This window comes from Jaculus jaculus, chromosome 7 (assembly GCF_020740685.1).
Source record: "Jaculus jaculus isolate mJacJac1 chromosome 7, mJacJac1.mat.Y.cur, whole genome shotgun sequence".
NCBI lineage: Eukaryota > Metazoa > Chordata > Mammalia > Rodentia > Dipodidae > Jaculus > Jaculus jaculus.
The window spans coordinates 63,902,197-63,927,291 of record NC_059108.1 but is presented as its reverse complement, the minus strand read 5'-3'; the positions used below and the strand labels follow the sequence as shown (position 1 = coordinate 63,927,291).

Below are 25,095 nucleotides of genomic sequence, written 5' to 3'. Positions count from 1 at the left end.
TTTCCAGCAATTGTCTTGCATTTTTCCTAACTATGCCAGATTGGTTTGTGTAGAAACAACTTTTATTCCCCCTTAGATAAACATAAATCTGAAGCTGTGCATGGTGGTGCATGCCTTTAATCCCAGAACTTGAGAGGCAGAGGTAGGAGGATCACAGTTAGTTCAAGGCTGCCTTGAGATTACATCATTAATTCCAGGTCAGCCTGAGCTAGATTGAGACCCTACCTCAAAAAAAAAAAAAAAAAAAAAAAAAAAAAAAAAAAAAAAAAAACACTTAAATCCCTCATTTTCTGCTGTAACCAAGTACAAGCCTCTCTCTGCAGTTTTGCAGTACCACAACTGTTAGGAAATCTATCTGGTTCTGTAGAGTCCAGTGCTCTTTAGGACTAGATCTTCCCTGATCTGATTAGAGTTCTGGCTATACTGAACCTGTTGGAGCACAGCTGTCATTGCCCCAATGGCTGTGGTGTCAGTTAAGGCCACTCCTAGGAAAATGGGGAGCAAGACCAAAGCTTTAGGAGGACCATATTGGCAGGTTACTATGGACAAAGATCAGATTTTATAGCTTTGCCAGTAATCTTAGGTAAGGATCAGTTTCTGTCCTAGGAAGGGAGCAAGATAAATCTAGAGATCTTGGGCTGGAGAGATGGCTTAGCAGTTAAGCACTTGCCTGTGAAGCCTAAGGACCCCGGTTCGAGGCTTGGTTCCCCAGGTCCCACGTTAGCCAGATGCACAAGGGGGCGCACGCATCTGGAGTTCGTTTGCAGAGGCTGGAAGCTCTGGCACGCCCATTCTCTCTCTCCCTCTATCTGTCTTTCTGTCTCTGTCTGTTGCTCTCAAATAAATAAATAATTAATTAAGAAATCTTTCCTAGACAGTATACCATCCAAATATCTATAAGCTTAGCGACATTTTCTACTTTTAGTCAAGGAATGAAAAACATTACTTTTGGGGTTCTGTTACCCTGACTGCCTATCCAATTTCCATCTCTTATCATTTCTCCCCTTCTGAAGAGGTAGCCCTAACTACCATTAGGAAATTAGGATGACAAACTGCTCTGACATCTTCAAGTTGAGTGAGGCTGTTGGGTGTGGCAGTTGGGGTACTCTTCCAGTAGGTCTATTCTACAGGACCCCAAAAGTTTATTGATGGTCTTACAGTGTGAGAAGAAACCTATGATTTCCAGATAAAGATATTGTTGGGAGAAATGTGGGAGAAATCAAGGAGAAGCAAGCATCAGGTAAATTGGAGTTTAGAGAGGTACTCAGAGTTCCTATTCATGTAGCAGTTCAGGACTTGGAGGGTGATCCAGGGTATCCAGGAGTTGGATTGTCACTGGACCATTTGAGTGGGGGCTACCTACAAATGAGAGGATACAAAGTTAAACACAGTTAAATACACAATGTCCCCAAATTAGCAGTTTACCAGAAATTATAGGCATGATTCTCTTCCATCATGAAGATCTAGAAATTTACCAAATGGTGTGGTCTATACCTGTTTTTGTAAAGCAAGTGAGACATTAGCAGAATTATCAAGAATATATATACACAGCAGGGCTGGAGAGATTGCTTAGTGGTTAAGGCACCTGCCTGTGAATCCTAAGGACCTAGGTTGGATTCCAAAGTACCCATGTAAGCCAGATGTACAAGGTGGCACATGTGTCTGGGGTTTGTTTGTAGTGGCTAAAGGTCCATGCACACCCATTTTTATTCTCTGTCTTCTAACAAATAAATAATATTTTTTAAAAAGAAGGTGACAAAAGATGTTGGTTGCCGCGGACTGACTCTCGAGGAGATCAGGACCGAGGGAGAACAAGGGCGAAGGCTCAAGGAGAACTCGGGATTCGGCGAGGAAATGACAGACAGACACACTCTAAGTTGAATATGCTGCTGTAATTTACTGAAGGTTTCATGAAGGTTTTATATAGATTGAACAGGGAAACTTAGCAAGCCAACAAGTGATCTCAGAAATCATTAATCTAAACAATCTTAAGTATTGTTCTATTGTAAGCATACATGTAATATTTATCAGGCAGGAACTGTACCCATTTTTTAAGAAGGACGTCTTGCATCATTGACCACAGCTTTACATGAATAGAAGCTTGGGGTAAGAGGTATAAGGTGAACAATAGGTTATTTATTTCTTATAAACCGAGCAGAGAGCCATCTCTTGTCACTTATTAGATTATTTATATAATCCTCATATTCATTATAAAAGTGTTTCTATCCAAAAGACCACCAATATTTTAAGGCTGGTTTAATGTTTTCCAGGAATTTTTTTCTTTCTTGTCTAGCATCAAGGCTTACGTGTCCTTGCTAAGCATTTCATAAATGGAAGAGAATGCCATAGCCTCCTTTTTTCTTTTATAATTTATTCATCTATTACCAAATTTATCATATCCTCCCTCATAGGGGAGTGGATCTAGGTAGTTCCCAGCTCTGGGAGTCTACTAACAGCCCTTGATCAAGTACTGAACATATCCCCCAGGAAGTTTCCTGATGGGAATGCCTAAGTTTTGTAACTCCTTTTCTGTAGAACTGTCATGCTTCTTATGAACATTACTGATCAACATTTCTACTTCCACTTTCTCAGGATCAATATTGTTCTAAAACATCATAAGCTGTTTCTACTTTATATCATCTAAAAACTGTTCTAGAGTTAATTTTTTATTCCTAGTAGAGTTATACATTTCCTCCATTGCCCTAATCATAGGAGGGGCACATTCAATACTCAAATTTTTTTTTGTACTCTGATTGTGTGCATGATTAATAGTAAGCGTAGCATAGAAACTAGCTGTTCTTTGACAAACAACTAGAAGGAAGCAGGAAAGAAACAGAGCGCAGAAAACAGCTCATTGGCACCAGCAATCAGGTCGTCGTGACTTGGGCAGCAAGAACCATTACAGTAACTGACTGCCAAGGGGTCACCGGGGGCATCCCTTCGAAGAGTGCTGGCCCTCTGTCCTCAGCTCTCTTCCAGTACAGAAGCATCTCTGCTTGCTACACAGGCGAGGTCGCCGTGGATGTAGCAGTTGGGGTCTAGTTAGTGTCACCTTCTTAAAAAAAAAAGAACATATGTACACAGCATTTAATCTTGATAATGGTACAGATACCATTGAATCATAGTGAGCACATCTATCTAAAGTTACAGTCTGGGCTGGAGAGATGGCTTAGCGGTTAAGCGCTTGCCTGTGAAGCCTAAGGACCCCGGTTCGAGGCTCGGTTCCCCAGGTCCCACATTAGCCAGATGCACAAGGGGGCGCACGTGTCTGGAGTTCGTTTGCAGAGGGTGGAAGCCCTGGCGTGCCCATTCTCTCTCTCTCCCTCTTTCTGTCTTTCTCTCTGTGTCTGTCGCTCTCAAATAAATCAATAAAAAAAAAATTAAAAAAAATAAATAAAGTTACAGTCTGCACTGTGATGATTAAATTCTTTAGGATATACCTTACTTTCTGTCTTTATTTTTCTATTGAGTGCTTATAACCAAGTAAGTAGCCAAAGTTTAATTTTATGTTTTAATTTTGAAGGACAGCTGTGGAGCTTTAGGAGAGACTTTTCAGGACCTGAAGGGAACTCTTTAACTCTCTCAGCATTTGTGCCATCTGCTGGGATGAGTCAGGGCCATGCTGACCATGAGGCTTCCCTCCACTTGGAAGCATTAAGGGTTTCCCTCTCTATTTTTTTTTTCACTTTTTGTAGTCAGTGAATACAATCAAGTTGGTACCATTGTTAGCTTCCACCCTGTCCTCTAGATTTGCTAGAAAATTTTCAGTACCAGGGATGGGAAACCTTCTAGTGAGTTGTTGGCCAGAGAGGTCCCTGATGCCCCCAAAACATTATAGGCCATTGCCGAGGTCCTTGATTTCCCACCAGGAATAGATGGTAAGACCCTATTGCTGAAGACCCCACATACTTGGGCTCCAAGGCCACTGAGAAATCATGCCAGAATTGAGCTGAGAACCTCCTCCATGTAGACCAGCATGCAGTTCAATGGGAAAAAGAGAAAATAGCAGTGAAGATACTCAACAGTAGACACTGCAAGCCTTCTATTTGGCCAGCTAGGCCAAATGAGCCAACGTGTGCAATAGTGGCATATCTGTCATGGTGGAAATCAACTTCCCTATAATTGGACTGGAGGCCCACTCCATGGGAGGGAATAGTTCCCTGATACTGAACTTATAACAGAGGTAGGCATGAGCCCTAGGGGTGTAATGTCTGCTGCTGTCTGGCTAAATGTATATATACTATGCTTATCAAACTGCCCAGTAAGCACTTCTCTTAATGTTCATACCCTTATATTAATGCTACTCTCACTTTTGGTAGAGAATCTTCTCTTTTCAGATGGTAGTGACCTTGGGATGACTCAGAAGGTATCATGATGCTGGAAAGAAGTGACCGCAGTTCTCAGTACTGCAATATTTCTATTACACCTTCCAAGGCTCAGAGTCTAATGCAGAAGAGGTGGCGGAAAATAAGAGCCAAAGGAAGGGTAGGACTCCTTACAACGTGCTCCCCCCAGACACAAAATGGCCTGGATATCCATGACCTCATAATGCCTGACACTACCTATACAAAACCATCATAAGAGGAGGAAAAGATCATGACATCAAAACAAAAGAGAGACTGATTGAGATGGGGAGGGGATATGATAAAGAATGGAGTTTCAAAGGAGAAAGTGTGGGGAGGGAGGGTACTACCATGGGATATTTTTTATAATCATGGAAGTTGTTAATAAAAAATTGAAAAAGAAAAGATAAATGAAACATACCCTCAAAGAAAAAAAATGAAAGAAACTAAAAACAGTACTTCAAGTCATATGTGGAAATGTTCATAGCAATTCTATTCTCAACAGCCAAAAGGTGAGGAAAACAAGATGAATGGATAAACCAAGTGTGATATATTTTTCCAATGGAATGGTATTGAGTTATATAAAGAAAACAAGGTATTGATTGGTAAAGACTATTATATGGGTGAATCTGAAAACATGCTAAGTAAAGGAGATAAACACAAACTCCTTTAATAACTAATGAATTTTTTAGTAAGAAGTATCCAGAATAGGTCATTCCATAGACACAGGAAGTCCAGTGGTTCCTAGTTCCTGAGGCAGGGTAAAATAGTGAATGACAGCCTAATGGGTAGGAATACTCTTGAGGTATAAAATGCTTTGAAACCAGTTAGTGCTCATGATCTAAATCCCCTTCCCCTACAAAAAATGAATACAACATCCTAATATTATCACCTTGGAGATTAGGAGTTCAATACATGGAAGACACATTCAGAAGATAGCAGTTATACATTAGTTACATTAACAGGGAACACCATATACTCATGACAATGCAATATTATGATCAAATTATATGGGGACAAAATGATAAGGAAATGTGAGATTTGTGTACTAGCAAAACTCCTCACTACTGTGATAGTCAAAATTTTGTCTTACACATGATGCTCACACAAGTGCAATAGTGGCACACAGCCATAGTGGGTAACCAACTGCTCTTGATTTAGTTAACAGATCCACTAAATGGAATGGAACCCATAGCTGGATCTGGGAAACAAGTCAGAACCATATACAAAAAATGAGTCCACTCTCCATTATCAAGCTTCCACCAATTGTGGTCTATAAATTCTCTCTAAAATAATGTTTATCCCATTTATCTGGTGTTGACTTCACTCTCCATTGGAGAACCTGCTTCTCTTTTTCAGATGGGTGCAGAACCTGAGGAGAGAATCAACCCATTGCACTTCACCAGGGCCCCAGCTGAAACCAAGAGTAATTGGGGAAATGAGGAAGAGTGCTGCTTTCTTAGTGAACCTGGTACCAGAACAAGGATGAAGGAGATAGACAGAGAATATTCAATTCCTACCAAACCAGATATCCAGAGACACAGACGCTCCTAAGACTGAAGTACACCTAAAATGTACCCAACATAGCTGAGGGAAATTCATGGAAGTGGGGGTGGAAAGATTCTTAGAGCCACATGTTGGAACATTATGCACAGAGACATTGCCTCTTCTCCATAACTGATGGTTAACCCCACAATGCATGACCCACAATCCCCAAGGAGGAGGGTCCCTTCAGAGCAGGGAGGACAGGGAGGAGGCTAATAATGGTACCCACATGGATGTATATACACTGTGTACATAACTAATAAAATTTTTTGTCATACATAACTGAGAAATTAAGAAGTCATCTAAGTGTCACACTTACAAATTTTTATTAAGAGTATGGGTAGATCATTTTGTAGAAAGATAACCAGACTTAGAAACTAAATACAGAAATTTAATTGAACTTCATGTTTAAAACATTTTTAGGAGCTGGAAAGACGCTGACTCCCCAGATCCCACATAAGCCAGATACACAAGGTGACACATGCATACAAGGTCACACATGTGCACAAGGTGGCACATGCATCTGGAGTTTGATTGCACTTGCTAGAAGCCCTGGCACATCAATTCTCTCTTTCTCTCATTAAAGTGTTTTGTTGTTGTTGTTGTTGTTTTGTTGTTTTTTAACCAAGCTGACTTACTTGCTGAAATCTGCTCTTCTTGGCAGCCTGCAGCTGCCACCATGGACATGCTATAAAGTCAGAACCCTAAATGCGCTGACCCAGCAGGTGGAATGCAGGAGCAAGTCAGCACTTCAGGGTTGTTTTCTCTCTTGTTAAACAGAGCCAAGTTCTGAATAATTTTAATTAAACTCATACTGAGAAGGAAGGGGGAAGAGGGACTGAGAGAAAAGATAAAAAGCTTGTCCTTTGTTAGAGCATGCTTTGTTATCCATTACTGCTTACAGGGTAGTGATCAGCCCTATGTGGCTACCATGAGGGAAAGGAATTACCAGATGTAAACATAAATGCAGGATTATGAAAGAAACTGAGAAAAGGGATTAGTGTTCAATTTAATCTTTAGGGATTAGGATTTATACCAAGAGAATTTAGAGGATGTTCTGTAAATGACCCATATAGTCATGTATGTTTATGGGCTTACACAAATAATCATTACAATTTATGGTAATTAAAGCATTAAGTTTACTCTCCACTTAAGCTCAGAAGCATCTCTTTCTTTCAGCTTCACACAATGTTTAGATTTAATATGGCAATGCTTACAGTGTCTGTTATTGCACCTGGGACTGCTGCCCTGCCATTTTATCCCAGAGACTTTCCCATTGCCTGGTCAACCTTGACCTGGAGCTGAAGTAACTTGGATCAAGTGCCCGCCCTACAGTCCTAGAGGCCTTCCATTGGAAGCTTGATCTTTAGTTGTTCAAAGTAGGGTTTTCAACATGACCATAAGGAATTTATGCTAACATTACTGTCTTTGTGAGAGGCTTTACACTCTTCAAAGAACCAATCAACAATTTTACCATTTTGCTACATTCTTACTAAGAGCAGACTTACATGAGCTTGAGTAGTTTTAATTAAGTTCAAATAGGAAGGAAGGGGGAGGAGAGAGGTTGAAACAGGGTCTTATATATCCCAGAGTGGCCTTGAACTCCTTATGTAGCTGAAAATGGTCTTGAATTTCTAATCTTCTTTTCTCTACTGCCTAGATGCTTGGATTATAGGCATGTACCACCATGTTTAGTTTATATAGAGTCAAATCCATTTCTCTATGCATGCTAGGCAAGTGCTGAGCTACATTCCTAGTCCCTAGACATTATAATTAGATCTAAGCTATCCCTGTGTGGTTGGTTTACTAATGAGGAAACTAGGCTGGGCTTTATGAGAAGATCCAACTGGGAGGGGGTTGACCAGCTAGGAACACAGCTGCTCCCCAGGTTTTGGTTACTCCTTCTCAGGGTCATCCTTTGAAACTACAAGGCAAAACTGCAGCTCCTGCCTGTATCCTTAACAACTAGATGCTGATAGGAAAGCTCACTGGAAGCTGTGTTAGTGAACACATGTTCTTTTCTACTTTTTCTTTTTTTCTGAACACACTCACACTAACAATAAATGATGATTACTTACCAAGACAAAATTAAAAGAGCATTTGTGTGCTCTCAATATCAGCTTAATGAGGATAGTCCTATGAGGTGAAATGTCAATTTTTTTTTCTGGAATTTTTAAGGTGTGTATATGTATGTATGTGTATGTGTGTGCTGCATGCATGTGCACCAGGGCCTCTGACCACTGCAAACAAATTGCAGGTGAATACACCACTATTTGTATCTGGCTTTATGGGGGTACTGGGGAATTGAACCTGGACTGACAGGCTTTATAAGAAAATGCCTCCAACCACTGGGCCATCTCCTTAGCAAAATGTCACATTTTAATGAGTAAATTGTTATTTTGAACAGTCAGCAAAATAAGAGTATTGGGAACCAAAGTAATAAAGGAAATCTTCTAAGTAACAGATAATATTTCTAGGTTTCATTTTATATATATATATATATATATATATATATATATATATATATATATATATATATGTATATATATGTCTATGTATGTATGTATAGACATCTCCACATACTCTCAAATAAGGAAAGTATTATCTTTGACTGGGGGCAACTGTGACTTTCATTCCCATGAAACAGCCTCTTGCTAAGATGGCAGTCTGCTAAAATACAGCCTGCCTGAGTACTTTGCAACTTGGACCAACTGCCTGCACATTTGTTACACTTGTCATTGTGACAGGCTGTTATTTACAGCAAATGGAAGGTTGCTCAGATCCTGCATGAAGCTTAAAGAACAATGCATTTCAGGTAGAAGCTAGCTCGGTTACTAGCTTGGTTAGGCAAGAAAAAGAAATGCAGATTTTTCTTGTGCTTTACATGGTTCCCAAATAGTGTGTGATTTCTGTGATTTACAGTCACTGTCAGAAGCATTCAGTTTTAACTGTAATAGTTGACCTGGATAATATGGAAAAAAGACTCATCTGAGTCTTCTCAGTTGAGAATAAGTATAGTTGTCTTGAAAACTAAAGTATGTTCTGCAGTACTTTCAGTCTTTAAAATTTTTTTAAAATATATTTTATTTATTTGAGAGAGAGAGGGGTGTGGGGGAGGAAGAGGCAGATAGAGAGAGTGGCCATGCCAGGGCCTCTAGCCACTGCAAACAAATTAGACACATTCTGTACCTTGTGCATGTGGGTACTGGAGATTTAAACCTGGATCCTTAGTCTTCGCAGGCAAGCACCTTAACCACTAAGCCATCTCTCCAGCCCAGTGTTCAGTTTTTTGACTTGTGCTGAAGTGGTTGGTCGGTGTGATGGGTTGGCAGGGCTTGAACAGAAGCATGGCAATGAACTTCCCCTTCATCTCCCCCAATGATTATGCAAAGCTAAAGGTACTCCACTGCTGGCAAGGCAGGGTGAGCATGGTGGTAGCTCACTCCCATAGCTTCCAGTCCCAGAGTCTGATCACTTATACAGATAGGTGAATCTGGCTACAGATTTCTGTCCATGTAGTATTCTGTTGATGAGTCTGTGTATTCAATCTTAGAGCAGAAGACACTGGGCTTTGTCCTCAGACACTAATGACTATGTCTCCATTTCCTTCCCTCTTGAGATAATACAATTTCCTTTCTTGTATGCTTCTGATGATTCAAGACCATTACAGGATGTGAAGATATTTATGATTCATCTATGTGTGGCTAGCCATTGCTGTAGAAATCTTCTAAAGAACTGTGAGAACTAAGTTCCTAGAAAAAAAATCCATACCTATGTTAAAAATCCTAGAATGTTTATTGACTGATTGGACTTTATGATTGTGGAGAGTTGAAAAGTTGCAAATCTAGAACTAAATTATCTTGGCCCTTTTAATACTTATTCAGTGCCAACTTCTGTATCTGATCCAGTATCTTTGTGACTAACAGGTAAGATCTTTACAAACATATTAACTTAGGAGAGCACTAGCTTTTACCAAATCAAAAACTCTAGTAAATATTTCCTTGCTTGTCTGTAACCTGCTTATATGATAGTTCCACCAAGATACTTGATCAAAGCCTTGACATGAGTTTCTTTTGTTCTGTAACTTTCCTAAAGCTATTTCTTGGAGTATGGCATTTGGAGTAGCCCAAATCTGTGTTCTTGAGCCAGGACCACTCATTTGGTCCCAGAATTAACTCGCTTAATTCCCTTTGAGGTGAGTGCCATGTTTTGCATTAACAGCTGCTAGTTACAATTTGCTCTGTGTAGATAACTGAGATGAACTGAGTGTGTTGGGGTCTTGTGTCTTCCCTTTCATTCATAGCACTCCTCAAATAATAGATTTTTGCCACACTATATAGGAGCTTAGGTACTCAAACGAGCTCAATTGGAAAGAAAAAGGATTTTTAAAAATTTCATTACTTTATTATGTATGTATGAGTAGTGGATATGATTCCCATTACTTTATCTTTAGTGAGCATGTAGAAGTGAGTGATTTCATTCTCATGTGCATATTTGATTCTTGCCATACAATCTTCATTTTCACTCAGCTCCCCAATGTACTCATTAACAAATTCTCCCTTTCTGATGTTCCTTTTGGCAACCAGGTCCCATCCTTCACCATCTATCTTGACGATCTTGGTCTTGGGATACTGGTGCTTGTTTTTGAAGTTCTCTCCAGCTGGACATACCTATGGATGGCATGCAAACATCAGCATCCTGAATCTGAGTCACAGGGTTCTCATCTGTGGGCTTACAGTGCACTTCTGGATTTTAGAAATGTCAGCAGTATAGATCTGGACTTTTCCATAAGGCTTTTTCACTTCGATAGGCTTATATGGAAGAGGCTTGTGCTCACTCTCCTGTGTTTCTCAGGCTTCCTGCTGAAGTTAAATTTCATGAAAATGAACTTCAGCTTCTTGAAGTGCATTCTGGGAAGATGCTTCTGATCCCTTTGACCTCATGGTAGAGGCTTCCCTGGTCCCACTCCATGTCTGGGAACACTTGCTCCTGATGCATCTAATAATCTAGTCTCAAAGAAAAGCACAGGGAATTCTCCAATTCCATGCTTCATTTTCTAAATATTTTGGGAAACATTTTTGGGATGGTAAACTTTTGACAGTCACCATGTATAGTTCCCAGGTTTGACTCAAATTAAGTCTTGGAAATGTAGCTTCTTGCTAGCCTGGCACTTATTGCAGAACCAGCTGTCATCAAGCATCTCAATGTTCAGGCAATTGGGGTGGAATGCTGCTGGGTAGGCCTCACAGCACAGAAGACTTCCCCTGTTGTAACACAAAAAGCACCAAATCACATTGACCCAGGTGTGGTACCCATTCCCTTTCTGAGCAGTGAAGTGGCCAGTGCAGGCTATGCTGTTGGAAGTGATCAAGTCATTGAGCATCCTGCTTTCAGACAAGAAGCCCCTTCATCACAGCAGACACAGGACATCATCTTACCTTTCGATGGTGGTGAATTTGAAGGGTTTGAGCCATGGCAGCTCACACAGTTATGGAGAGGCTAGCAAAAGCCTCAATGTTCAGTGTGAGGATATTTTTTACATAAGCATCATAATAGAATTTTCCACACTGAGTTACAACACAGTGCTTCACCTCCATCTTGCTCTCTTTACACACAAAGTGTAAATGAAGCCCTGAGGCGCACTCAGTGCAGGTGAACTTCCATTCTGGTTTTCAGCAAAGCCCAATGCAGATGAGTTGGAATGCTGCACAGTAAGAACCTTCACACAGCAAGAGACTGCCTGTGTTTTCACATAGCTGACACACATACTCCTTTTTGGAAGCCACTCCTTGTTCAGATTTTCTAGATGAGACAGATGCTTTGGTCTGTGTTTCATCTGCACTTTCATATGGATATGATGAAGGCTCATCTCCTGGGCTGTCTGAGACCTCATTCCCAGTTAAGGAGATGAACTTGCTAAACCCAATAGCTAAAATGCTGCTGTGGAAGCCCAGTTTTACTTCAGTGGTTTACTTGCATCAGACAGATTTTTCATTGCTGCATGGCTCTTGTGTGAGGGAGGTGCCTCTATGGTCTTCTAAGACCTTGTTCTGGCCACTTTGTTGATGATTGTTTCTCTCCAAAGACTGTGCTTATCTGTCCTGAAACTTTTTCTTTGTGCATCATCAACATCTACATCTTCTAGAGGGTCCTCTGTCCTCATTGCATGGTTTCTCTCTCTCTTTTTTTTTTTTCATTCATATTACCAGAGTCTTTTTCAGGTTGAGAAAAAGTCACAAGGGAAAACATAGTGTTACAGTGCACTTTCTGCTTTTCATTAAGTATGTTCCATGGGGATCTGAGCAATTCTTAAATCTCTTCACCAGAGGCATCTGGGTGCTCAGCAACAACCTCATCCCTGTGCTGCTGACAAAAAACAAAAGGCAAAAAAACAACACAAAACAAAACAAAACAAAAAAACAACAACAACAACTGGGATACTGCGTCTCCACTCTTGCTCCATGGAGTAGAAGTGGTGGCCTTTTCCTCCCAGGGAGCTCCTATTCCTCTCTTGTTGTTGGCCTCTACCATCTTTTACGGAGTACCTTTCTGTGCCAGGGGCACTCTCTTGGTTCTCAGAAGAACTAGACCATTTAGCTCTTTGCCTTCTCTTCATGGGAACACCCTCTTCTTTCATGGAGCTGGAGTCTGCAAAAGCTTCTTCACTGGTCCCTGAAGAGCTGGTACTTCTCCCAAAGGTCCCACAGCGATGCCAGCCTCCTTAGCCACTTGAAGGTTCAGATGCAGCTGGTCTCCCTCATAGAGGAAAGTAAACTTGGCTTTCCGCTCTCCTATTAACATACTTGCAGCTTCCTCTGCTTGGACAATACACATATCCCACTGGATTCTCAATCTCCCTGGAATAGCATTCAACAGCTTAATTTCCTCAGCTTTTGTGAGTGCCTGCTTAGCACTGTCCTGGCATAATTTTTTGAACTGCCCTTCTCTTTCAAAAGCAAAAAGACTCTTCTCAAATGTCCAGGCTCCTTCTGGGACATCACCAAAGAACTGTACATGATACTGGTGTGCACTCTTTTTCTGACCTTTAAATATGGTATGGTTGTGAAGCAGTGGATCAGCAGAAACCATGCAAGGCCCCTATGGGTAATCCAATACTTTGGACCACACCAAGTCACCCACGTTGTATTTCAATGAGTGGTCTCTGTACTTGCCAGTGCTTGTACAGGACTCCTTCTTAACTGGAATCTTTTTATCTGCAGGACTTGATATCTTGGACACTAGAGCTGCTTCCACAAAGCCCTGCTCCAGTAAGGAAGCATATTATTAAAGGAATACCATATACCTAATGTTTCTAGCTTATATTGCTTTAAATGTATCTATAAGAAATGTAAATGTGTCTACAACTTTCAGTGAAACAATAGATGTTGCACTTCCCTCTTCTGAAACTGCAGTGGGGGAGATTCCTATGATGGTGTCTAACAAGAATTCTGTGACCCTGAGCTTGACTCCTTTGGACATATCTCAGGAGAGTTCCCTGTACTTAAATCTTATTTGTCAGAACCCTACACTCATGGATGTACATCTCTCCTCTCTCCAAGTGCAGGAGAATTCAGACAAAGGATTGGAAAAGGTATATAAGTCCAGCACAATCTGAGTTCAGGACCTCAGCTGGGTTTTGGTGTGAGCCAGCAGCAGTCTGCACATGAATTAAGGCTCTGTCTGTGAAGTGGATTTTGCCTGATTATTCTCATTGACACATTAATTCCTATAACATAGCTAGTGTTGATTGGCTAGGACACTGAGTCAGGAGAATTTTCATGTAAACTGTTGGCCCTTTGAGCCACTGGGTCAGGCAGCTGACTGGCTGTGGGGGATGGAGTCTCCCAGTGATTTGGAAAGCATGCTCCCTAATGGTTTCCAAGGTCCAAACTCTGATCAGAATTCTGCTGTCCCATGGCACTCAAGCTCCCAAACAGATTTGGAAGAGAAGATGGACAGAGTCACCAGACATATGGCCAAGGTAGGTCCTGGGGGGACCAGAAAACAGAATGGGACCATTCTGACCAGTTCTAGGACCATTCTGAGTGTAGACCTGAGTGGCTGAGTGGGCTGCTCCATACATATTCAGAGCTTAAAGAATTGCTCTATGTGTATTCAAAGCTGACAGGGTTGCTCCATGTGTATTTGAAGCTAAGAGGGTCTTTCCATCTGTGTAGTGAGATAGAAATGGGCTCCACTGTGTATTCAGAACTGAAAGTTAAGGCTATAATGAGGCCCAACAGGGGGCCATTAAGAGGCATTGACATAGTGATAGCCAGGGAATTTCCATAAGGGAGGAGGGAACTATAATTTAACCTCTGTGTGAATATGTGAGTGAATGGGTGACTCAGTCCACTTCTGAGTTCAAATTTGTAGTCCTATGGCTGGGCATCCTTAAGATCCCCACTAAGACCACAGGATTTGAGTGGGCTAATTTTGCAGGACCATGGCAAGGGGCATAAGGTCTCATGGCAGAATTGGAATAGTATCTAATTACAAATCACAAGCTGAACCCATTGTGGCCAAGCGCTGCTGAAGTTCTTCCAGATGGGGATCTAAATGGATTCGTTCTAAGGTGGCAACCCTTGCCTATCATGTGTCACTAAAACTGGGAGGGGAACACAAGAAGTGGGAGGCACTGTGAAGCTTCTTAATGCATGCATGTATGTTTGTATGTGAATGTGCATAACAGCCCTGAACCCATCAGTAGGCTGGTAAAGGGGGAAGCACTCTGATGTCTCCTAGTGTGATATGTGTGTGTGTGTCTGTGTGTGCAACTCCCCTCCCCACACACACATGTACATTTCCTGTTCTAGGACACAACCTCATGTCCAAATGATCGTTTTTTAAAAATTTTTATTAGCATTTTCCATGATTATAAAAAAAAATCCCATGTTAATTCCCCCCTCCCCTCCCCACTTTCTCCTTTGAAATTCCATACTCCATCATATTACCTCCCCTTCACAATCATTGTACTTACATATATACATTATCAACCTGTTAAGTACCCTCCTCCCTTCCTTTCTCTTCCCTTTATGTCTCCTTTTTAACTTACTGGCCTCTGCTACTAAGTATTTTCATTCTCACGCAGAAGCCCAGTCATCTGTAGCTAGGATCCACATATGAGAGAACATGTGGTGCTTGGCTTTCTGGCCCTGGGTTACCTCACTTAGTATAATCCTTTCCAGGTCCATCCATTTTTCTGCAAATTTCATAACTTCATTTTTCTTTACTGCTGAGTAGAACTCCATTGTATAAATGGGCCACATCTTCATTATCCACTCATCAGTTGAGGGACATCTAGGCTGGTTCCACTTCCCAGATATTATAAATTGAGCAGCAATAAACATGGTTGAGCACATACTTCTAAGGAAATGAGATGAGTCCTTAGGATATATGCCTAAAAGTGCTATAGCTGGGTCATATGGTAGATCAATCTTTAGCTGTTTGAGGAACCTCCACACTGATTTCCACAATGGCTGGACCAGATTGCATTCCCACCAACAGTGTAGAAGGGTTCCACTTTTTCCACATCCCTGCCAACATTTATGATCATTTCTTTTCATGATGGTGGCCATCTGACAGGAGTAAGATAGAATCTCAATGTAGTTTTAATCTGCATTTCCCTTATGACTGGTGACGTAGAACATCTTTTTAGATGCATATATGCCATTCGTATTTCTTCCTTTGAGAATGCTCTATTCAGCTCCATAGCCCATTTTTTTGATTGGCTTGTTTGATTCCTTATTATTTAACTTTTTGAGTTCTTTGTATATCCTAGATATTAATCCTTTATCAGATATATAGCTGGCAAAGATTTTTTTCCCACTCTGTAGGTTGCCTCTTTGCTTTTTTCACTGTGTCCTTTGCAGTGCAAAATCTTTGTAATTTCATTAGGTCCCAGTGGTTAATCTGTGGTTTTATTGCCTGAGCAATTGGGGTTGTATTCAGAAAGACTTTGCCAAGACCAATATGTTGGAGACTTTCCCCTACTTTTTCCTCTAGCAGTTTCAGAGTTTCAGGTCTGAAGTTAAGGTCTTTAATCCATTTGGACTTAATTCTTGTGCATGGCGAGAGAGAAGAATCTATTTTCATCCTTCTGCAGATATATATCCAGTTTCCAAAACACCACTTGCTGAAGAGGCTGTCTTTTCTCCAATGAGTATTTTGGGCATTTTTATTGAATATCAGGTAGCTTTAGCTACTTGGGCTTACATCTGGGTCCTCTATTCTGTTCCACTGATCTACATGTCTGTTTTTGTGCCAGTACCACACTGTTTCTGTTACTATGGCTCTGTAGTATAGGTTAAAATCAGGTATGGTGATACCACCAGCCTCTTTTTTGTTGCTCAGTATTATTTTAGATATTCGAGGTTTTTTGTGATTCCAAATGAATTTTTGGATTGTTTTTTCTATTTCCATGAAGAATGCATGTGGAATTTTTATAGGGATTGCATTAAATGTGTAGATTCCTTTAGGTAAGATTGCCATTTTCACAAGATTGATTCTTCCAATCCAGGAACAGGGGATGTTTCCCCATTTTCTAGTGTCTTCTGCAATTTCTTGCTTGAGTGTTTTAAAGTTCTCAATGTATAGATTCTTTACTTCCTTGGTTAGGTTTATTCCAAGGTACTTTATTTTTTTTGATGCAATTGTGAATGGGAGTGATTCTCTGATTTCATCCTCTGTGTGTTTGTTGTTAGCATATATGAAGGCTACTGATTTCTGTGTATTTATTTTGTACCTGCTACATGGCTGTAGGTTTTGGTCAGTTCTAACAGTTTGCTAGTACACTTTTTAGGGTCTTTTATATATAGAATCATGTCACCTGCAAATAATGATAACTTGATCTCTTCCTTTCCAATTTGTATCGCTTTTATGTGCGTCTCTTGCCTTACTGCTATGGCTAAGACTTCCAGTACCAGTGGGGCAGTAGACACCCTTGTCTTGTTCCTGATTTTAGTGGAAAAGCTTCCAGTTTTTCCCCATTTAGCAATATGTTGGCTGTAGGCTTGTCATAAATAGCCTTTATTATATTGAGATATGTTCCTTCTATTCCCAGTCTCTATAGGACTTTTATTTAAAAATATTTTTTGTTCATTTTTTATTTACTTATTTGAGAGTGATAGATACACAGAGAAAGACAGATAGAGGGAGAGAGAGAGAATAGGCGCGCCAGGGCTTCCAGCCTCTGCAAACAAACTCTAGACACGTGTGCACCCTTGTGCCTCTGGCTAACGTGGGACCTGGGGAATTCAGCCTTGAACCCGGGTCTTTAGGCTTCACAGGCAAGCACTTAACCGCTAAGCCATCTCTCCAGCCCTCTGTAGGACTTTTATCATGAAGGGATGTTGGATTTTGTCAAATGCTTTCTCTGTGTCCAATGAGATGATCATGTGATTTTTGTCTTTCAACCCATTTATATAATTTATTACATTAATTGATTTGCATATATTGAACCATCTGTGCATCTCTGGGATAAAGCCTACTTGGTCAGGGTGAATGATCTTTTTGATATACTATTGTATTCTGTTGGCCAATATTTTGTTGAGAAAATTGCATCTATGTTCATGAGGGAGATTGGTCTGTAATTTTCTTTTTTTGTTCTATCTTTGCCTGATTTTGGTATCAGGGTGATGCTGGCCTCATAGAAGGAGTTTGGTAGAATTCCTTCTTTTTCTATTTCCTGGAAAAGCTTAAGAAGCAATGGTGTTAGCTCTTCCTTAAAAGTCTGGTAAAATTCAGCAGTAAATCCTTCCGGGCCTGGGCTTTTTTTAGTTGGGAGATTATTGATAACTGTTCGGATCTCCATGTTTGTTATAGGTCTATTTAAGTGATTAATCTCATTTTGATTTAATTTAGGTAGGTCATAAAGATTAAGGAAATCATCCTTTTCTTTCAGATTTTCATACTTTGTGGAGTATATGCTTTTATAGTATGTCCCTATGATTTTTTGAATTTCTCTGGAATCTGTTGTGATGTTACCTTGTTCATCTCTGATTTTATTAATTTGTGTCTCTTGTCTCTTTTGGTCAGATTTGCTAAGGGTTTATCAATCTTGTTTATCCTATCAAAGAACCAACTCTTTGTTTCATTAATTCTTTGGATTTTTTTTTTTTTGTTTCTATTTCATTAATTTCTGCCCTAATCTTTATTATTTCTTCCCGTCTACTGCTTTTTGGTTTGCCTTGTTCTTCTTTTTCCAAGGCTTTAAGGCGAAGCATTAGGTCGTTTACTTGCAACCTTTCTAATTTCTTAATATAGGCACTTAAGGCTATAAATTTACCTCTTAGAACTGCCTCATTGTGTCCCAGAGATTTTGATATGTTGTGTTCTCATTATAGTTTGACTCTATAAATTTTTTGATTTCCTTTTTGATTTCTTCATTGACCCATTCATCATTTAGTAGTGTATTGTTTATTTTCCATGATATTGTGTATGCTCTATAGCCTTTCTTGCTACCGATTTGTAGTTTAATTCCATTGTGGTCAGATAGGATGCAAGGAATTATTTCAATTTTCCTGAATTTGTTAAGATTTGCTTTGTGTCCTAATATATGGTCTATTTTAGAGAATGTTCCATGTGCTGCTGAAAAGAATGTATATTCTGCAGCCTTTGGATGAAATGTCCTGTATATATCTGTTAAGTCCATTCCTTCTATGACCTCATTTAGTCTAGATGCCTCTCTGTTTATTCTTTCCCAGGATGACCTGTCAATTGATGAGAGTGCGGTGTTAACGTCACCCACCACCACTGTGTTTGGTGTTATCTGTGGCCTTAGTTCTAAAAGTATTTGTTTGACGAATTTTGGAGCCCCCATGTTAGGTGCATATATATTTAGGATTATAATGTCCTCCTGTTGGAGTGTGCCCTTAATCAATATAAAGTGACCTTCCTTATCTTTCTTGACTAACGTCGGACTAAAGTCTACCCTGTCTGATATTAGGATAGCAACCCCTGCTTGTTTTCTAGGCCCATTTGCTTGAAACACCATCTTCCAACCTTTCACCCTAAGATAATGTCTATCCTTTGTAGAAAGGTGAGTTTCTTAGAGACAACAAATTGTAGGATCCTGCTTTTTAACCCAGTCTGCAAATCTATGTCTTTTCGTTGGGGCATTGAGACCGTTGATATTAAGAGATATTATTGAAAGGTGTGTATTTATGTTTGCCATTTTTTGTGTGTGTGTGTGTGTTTCTGGTTCTACCTGCACTCTTTTCTGTTAACTAGTATTTGAGTATTGCTTGTTTTTTCTAGGTTCCTTATATGTGTGCTTTTCCTTTTCTTCAGCATGGAGGATTCTATCAAGTATTTTCTGTAGAGCTGTTTTTGTCTTCAAATACTCCTTCAACCTGCTTTTGTCATGGAATGTCTTTATTTCTCCATCTATTTGAATGGATAACTTTGCAGGATAAAGTAACCTTGGTTGACAGTTGTTATCTTTCAGAACTTGGAATATATCACTCCAAGCCCTTCTGGCTTTAAAAGTTTGTGTTGAATAATCTGCTGTAATCCTGATGGGCTCTCTTTTGTAGGTAACTTGACTTTTCTCTCTAACTGCTTTCAATATTTTTTCTTTGGTGTGTGTGTTTGGAAGTTTGATTATAATATGGCGAGGAGAGGTTCTTTCTGGGTTTTGTCTGGCTGGGGTTCTAAAGGCTTCCTGTATCTGCATTGGCACCTCTTTCCCAATTTGGGGGAAATTTTCTTCTATGATTTTGTTGAAGACGCCTACTATGCCTCTGGAGTGGAGTTCTTCTCCTTCTACTATGCCCTGAATTCTTTTATTGGATCTTTTCATAGTGTCCCGAATATCTTGAAATTCCCACTCATACTTTTCTATAAGTTTGTCTTTCTCTTTGTTGGACTGCATTAGGTCTGCCACCTGGTCTTCTAGCTTAGATATTCTGTCCTCTCCCTCATCCATCCTACTGGTGAGATTTTCTACAGAGTTTTTTATTTCATTGTGTTCTTCATTGCTAGTAATTTTGACTGGTTTTTCTTTATTATTTCTGTTTCCTTATTTATGTCTTGTATTGCCTTCTTTATTTCATTAAATTGGTGTCCTGCATCTTCTGTGATTCCTTTGATTTCCTCTTTGATTTCTTCTTTGATTGTTTTGATGTGTTCTTTGACCTCTTTGAACATATTTATAATCATTCTTTTGAACTCTTTCTCAGGCATTTCCTCTAACTCTTTCTCACTGGAGGACATTTCTGATGCATTAATACTTTTAGGTGGATTTATATCGTCTTGCTTTTTAGTGTTTCTTGTGTTATAATGTATATATTTTTGCATCTTGGATTAAGTTAATGCTTGGATTTTCTAGCTGGCTGGGTATTCTTAGCTGTATCAATTGTTTTCATGTTATATATTTTCAGGGTAGGAGCTTATGATATTAGGTGTGACTCTTAAGACTCTCAGAGTATCTACAAAGGTGTTCCTAGGGGTTGAGTTTCCCTGCTATAGGAGTATTCAAGTAGGCTGAGTAGAATAAAATACAGGTAGATTCTAAAAGTTAACTAAACCCTGTACCCATTCAATCAAAAACAGCCACAAGTATGTATGCCAGAGAAGTTATTATAACAAGCAGATCCTCTATCAACATAGAGGTTAAGATTTCTGGTCTGTTGAGGGATCCAAGTCAGCTTGTGACCAAGTGAGACCCTTCCCTGGTGTAATCCCAGTTACCTTGGATGGTTTTGGTCTCAGTCAAGTTGCTGCCTGGGTCGTCGGGCTGCTGTTTTGATTTCTGGAGCTGGGCACTGGCTTGTCCTGCGGGGCAAACCAAGCCTGGTAATTGTGGCCCTGCAGATCAGCACCCCCACTTCTGGAACTGCTGCTGCTAAAGCTCCCTCTTGGGTCTGTCAACAGCTGAAGCTGCTGCTGGGCTCACCGCTGCTGCTGCCTCTGCTGCTGCTGTAGCTGCCACTTCTGGAACCACTGCTGCTGCTGAAGCTGCTGCTGCTGGGTCCACTGCCACTGCTGCCACTGCAGCTGCTGCTGCTGGGTCCACTGCCGGTACTGCCACTGAAGCAGCTGTTGCAGGATCTGCTGCTGTTGCCGCTACTGGATCTGCTGCTGCTGGTGCCGCTGTTACTGGTGCTGGAGGCGCTGATGTTGTTGCCAGACTCTGCTCCTGCTTGGGTGCTGCTGTCAGCCCAAGTTGGCGTGGCTGGGTCCCGGAACCACTGCTCTGCTTGCTCTAGCTGGGCTCAGGCGGTGGGGGAGGGGAGGTTGCCACAGCTGCTCTGGTTCTCTTGCTGTTCCACATGTTCTTCTACCTCATGGTCTGCTCCTCCTTTGCTCACTGCCACTCTCCTTTCACATTTCCTGAGTTGCGGAGAGCACTGGTGTGAGTGGAAGCTCCCGCACCTGGATTTTCCTGCAGCTGGAGCCGAGCCTGGTGGCTTTCTGTTGTGCTGCCGCCACCACGGTTGGCGGAGCTGCTGGGGCCACTTTTGCCGGCCTGTGCGGGCTCTGGATCTCTTCTACTTCTCCGCTGCTGCTTCAATTTCCTATACACCTCACTTTTTAGTAAAAGTGTGTATTTTGCTGAGTTTTTTTTTGTCTTTTTTCTCCCCAGGCTGCTTTGGCGTGGTACCTACGCTGCCATCTTAACCGGAAGTCACCCCAAATGATCTTTATTAATGAAAAATAAAATCTTAAACTCTGCTGTTCTGCTTCCAGTTTTACCAAAGTTGTTTTCAAATAGATGCCAAGTTTTTATACTGTCTTGTCTTTTTCTGACATACAAGTTCTAGATCATATCAATTGATTTAAAGTTGTTGGTAAACAATTGTTTCAGGGCTGCTAAAATGTTCTGTCTGTATTTATAACTGACAGATACTTAAAAGATAAAACATTTATGCTTTCTATGTTCCAGATATGGTTTATTGTCACCTGACAACTAAGCTTAAATATTAATCAGAATGATTTAAACGTTTGCATTATTCTCTAACCAGATATACCTTGTTTACCAGGTATGTTCTTTGCTTCTTTAAGCAGATCTGTTTTGTTAATCAGGTATATATAGTCTCTCTGAGTGATTGATAAGCATATGTAGAAGCCAAAGTCAATTGGAAACATTGAAGTGAAGAGGATAACCAATATTTTGGTTCCTAGGTCAAAGGCCCCAGATGATGATGGAACTTATCTAACCTCTAGCCTCTGATAAGTTGGCTATCTTCTTAGTCAGAGAGGACATGGAAACCTGGAGACCAGGAAATAGACTCAAGCCAGTGTGTCTGCAGGAGAGTCACTACAGATGCTTCTAAATGAAGCCACGGGGTCAGCATGGCCTTGACTCATCCTTGCAGGTGACGCAATAGTGAGAGTCCTAGAGCTTTTCACAGGTCCCTAAGATTGTCTCCTAGAGAGCCATAACTGACCTCTAAAATATAATGTGTTACCCAGTAAGAGACTATAACCACAAAATGTTATAATATAAATGAAAACTCAGGGCTAGAGGGATTGCTTAGTGGTGAAGGCACTTCTCTGCAGAGCCAAAGGGCCCAGGTTTGATTTCCCAGGACACATGTACACTAGTGCACAAGATGGCACATGATATGGAGTTCATTTGAAGTGGTTGGAGGCCCTGGTATGCCCATTTTCTCTGTCTCTGTCTCTCTCTCTCTTTCTCTAACAAAACAAAACAAAATAAAGGAGAAAATTCAGACTAATAAGTTCTTTGTCTGATGTTGCCTTACATTACTAAGTTTTTATGTTAACTTACACCTTCTTCTGCCTATGTCTGGCCCTAATTAGTTAGCCACTGTTTGCCTTCAAAGAAAAAGAAATTTAAAAGGGAGGAAAACAAAGGAAAGAAAATGCCTAAAGTTAAAATTCACTCAGGAAAGGTGCAACGAGTAACAATACAAATTAAGGAGATAACTTAAGAAAGAAAAAAAAATCTAGAAATAATCTGATCTACACTGATGTCTCAAGATGGGATCTTTGACCAGGTGTGATCAGCCTACTTAAAGGGGTAAAATAGACAATCCAAAGATTGTCATTACTGGTTATGTTTACCTAGTGGCTATCAGTTTGTATTTGTCCATTCTCTCCTTGTTATGATTATTACAATGGAAATGCTTACTTTGCCACCATGTGTTAAAATATGTAGCTTGTTTTGATTTTATAGGATTTATAGTCATGAAACAGTCCTAAATCTCAGATGTGACTTAAAGCCAGTAAAAGGTTATGGGGACTTATACAGCTACTCTGAATACAGTTTACAATATGAGAAGGTCATGAGTCTATGAAAATAATTAATGGCTTAAATGTGTGGGTCCATAAAATCAAACCTAAATCTTGTCTCCAATGGAGAGAGACCCACCAAGGAAAAAGGCATGTTTGTAATAAATCTAGAGACCAGCACTAAGATTTAAAAATACTAGATTGTTTGTCTTCTTTTGAAATTTGTAACACAAGGAATCCCATTTACCCCTAGAAAACTGGACATACCGCCTTCATCCTGGGGATATAATCTAAGTAAAAGCTTGAAAAAAGGAGCCACTCCAGCCAGTTTGGACTTGGTCCCCATATTATAAGACTTCACTCTAACTGCTATTAAAGTTACAGGTGTCACTCTGCTGATTAATCACACTTGGGTAAAGATGACCCACACAGCTGAAGGTAGCATGTCTTGGATGACACAACAATGTCCAGATCAGCCATTCTGAATCACCCTGTGGAGGTGCCAGGAGCACTCCAAAGATCTGTAGCTCTGCTCTGACCAGAAGCTGATCAGTGTATTCACAGCTAAAGCTTGAGGATCTACAGGTCTACACTAATTGCACAACTGGTTGCTGATTGGCCCATGCATCAGAAGCCTGAGGAAGTCTATGGGAGACACCTCTGGACCATCATCACAAGTCCATTCCATTCAGTTGGGTCTGGCAGTGGTACCATTGCTGGTATTTTCAGTGGGGATGGGATCAATGGTCCCATGGGGTTAAAACTTGGGGGAAAGAACAGCTATAGTCCTATTCTACATAGTGATAGAAAACACAATTTGAGGGGCTGTTTTTGTAGCAGCTTATGCCATATCAAGCTATACAGTACTGGGAAGCATCCATGAATAGGAACTAAAAGTGAAAAAATAGAAGTCTCTATACACTTAATATACTTTGTTAAATTCATGGACAATATACACCAAATAGCGGAGTCACTGATAGACCTACAAAAGCAGCTAAATTCACTGGCTGTGGTTATACAAAACTAGAGAGGGCTGAATCTGCTTACAGCTGATAAAGGAGGCCTATGCTTATTTTCAATAAGGAATTCTCCTTTATACAAACAAATCTGGAGTTACTAGGAATAGAGTCCAGAGATTTAAAGAAAGTGTGGCTAAAGGAGAGAAAATTAACAAACTCCTGGCTGTCATAGGACAGCTACTGGTCATGGGATAACTAGTCTATGCCCCTGATTAGACTACTAACAAAGATCTTCTTAGGATTATTATTTGGGCCCTGCATCTTGGACCTCCTAGGTAGACTTATCACCACTAGATGCTCTCAGCCCAAGGACTTATTATGGTCCAACGAAACAAGACTTAGATTTTCTGTAAAATAGAAAAGACTTCAAAAGGGGGGACCTATTGAAGGAACACCATATATCTAATGTTTCTAGCTTATATTAGTTTAGATGGAATATAATCATTGTATCTATAAGAAATGTAAATATGCTCCTGGGACTTTCAGTGAAACAAAAGATGTTGTACTTTTCTCCTCTGAAACTGCAGCAGGGAAAATTCCACTTATGGTAGCTAACAAGAATTCTGTGACTCTGAGTCTGATCCCTTTGGACAATATATAACTACCTTGTCCCAGGAGAAAGTTCCCTGTACTTAATCTTATTTGACAGAATCCTGCACTCATGGATTTAAATCTTTCCCCTCTCTAAGCACAGGAGAATTCAGACAAAGGATTGTAAAAGGTATATAAGCCCAGAACAATCTGAGTTCAGGCCTCTGTCTGACGTTTTTGGTATGAGCCAGCAGAGGTCCACATGTGAATAAAGGTGTTCTCCCTCTCTCTGAAATGGATTTTGCCTGATTATTTTTATTGACTCACTAATTTCTATGACAATATATTACACTCCTCTTCCTGTTCTTCCTAGCCTTATCTGATTTTTGTCCATTTTCTTTTGACTAAGATACATCAATAGCACTGTCATCACAAATGCCAATTTTTGGGTCCAGTTT

General features: G+C 40.3%; 1 pseudogene; it reads right to left on the bottom strand.

Annotated features, from left to right (window-relative positions):
- Positions 1-1,332: 1,332 nt before the first annotated feature.
- On the bottom strand, positions 1,333-25,095 carry LOC101605055 (annotated as a pseudogene).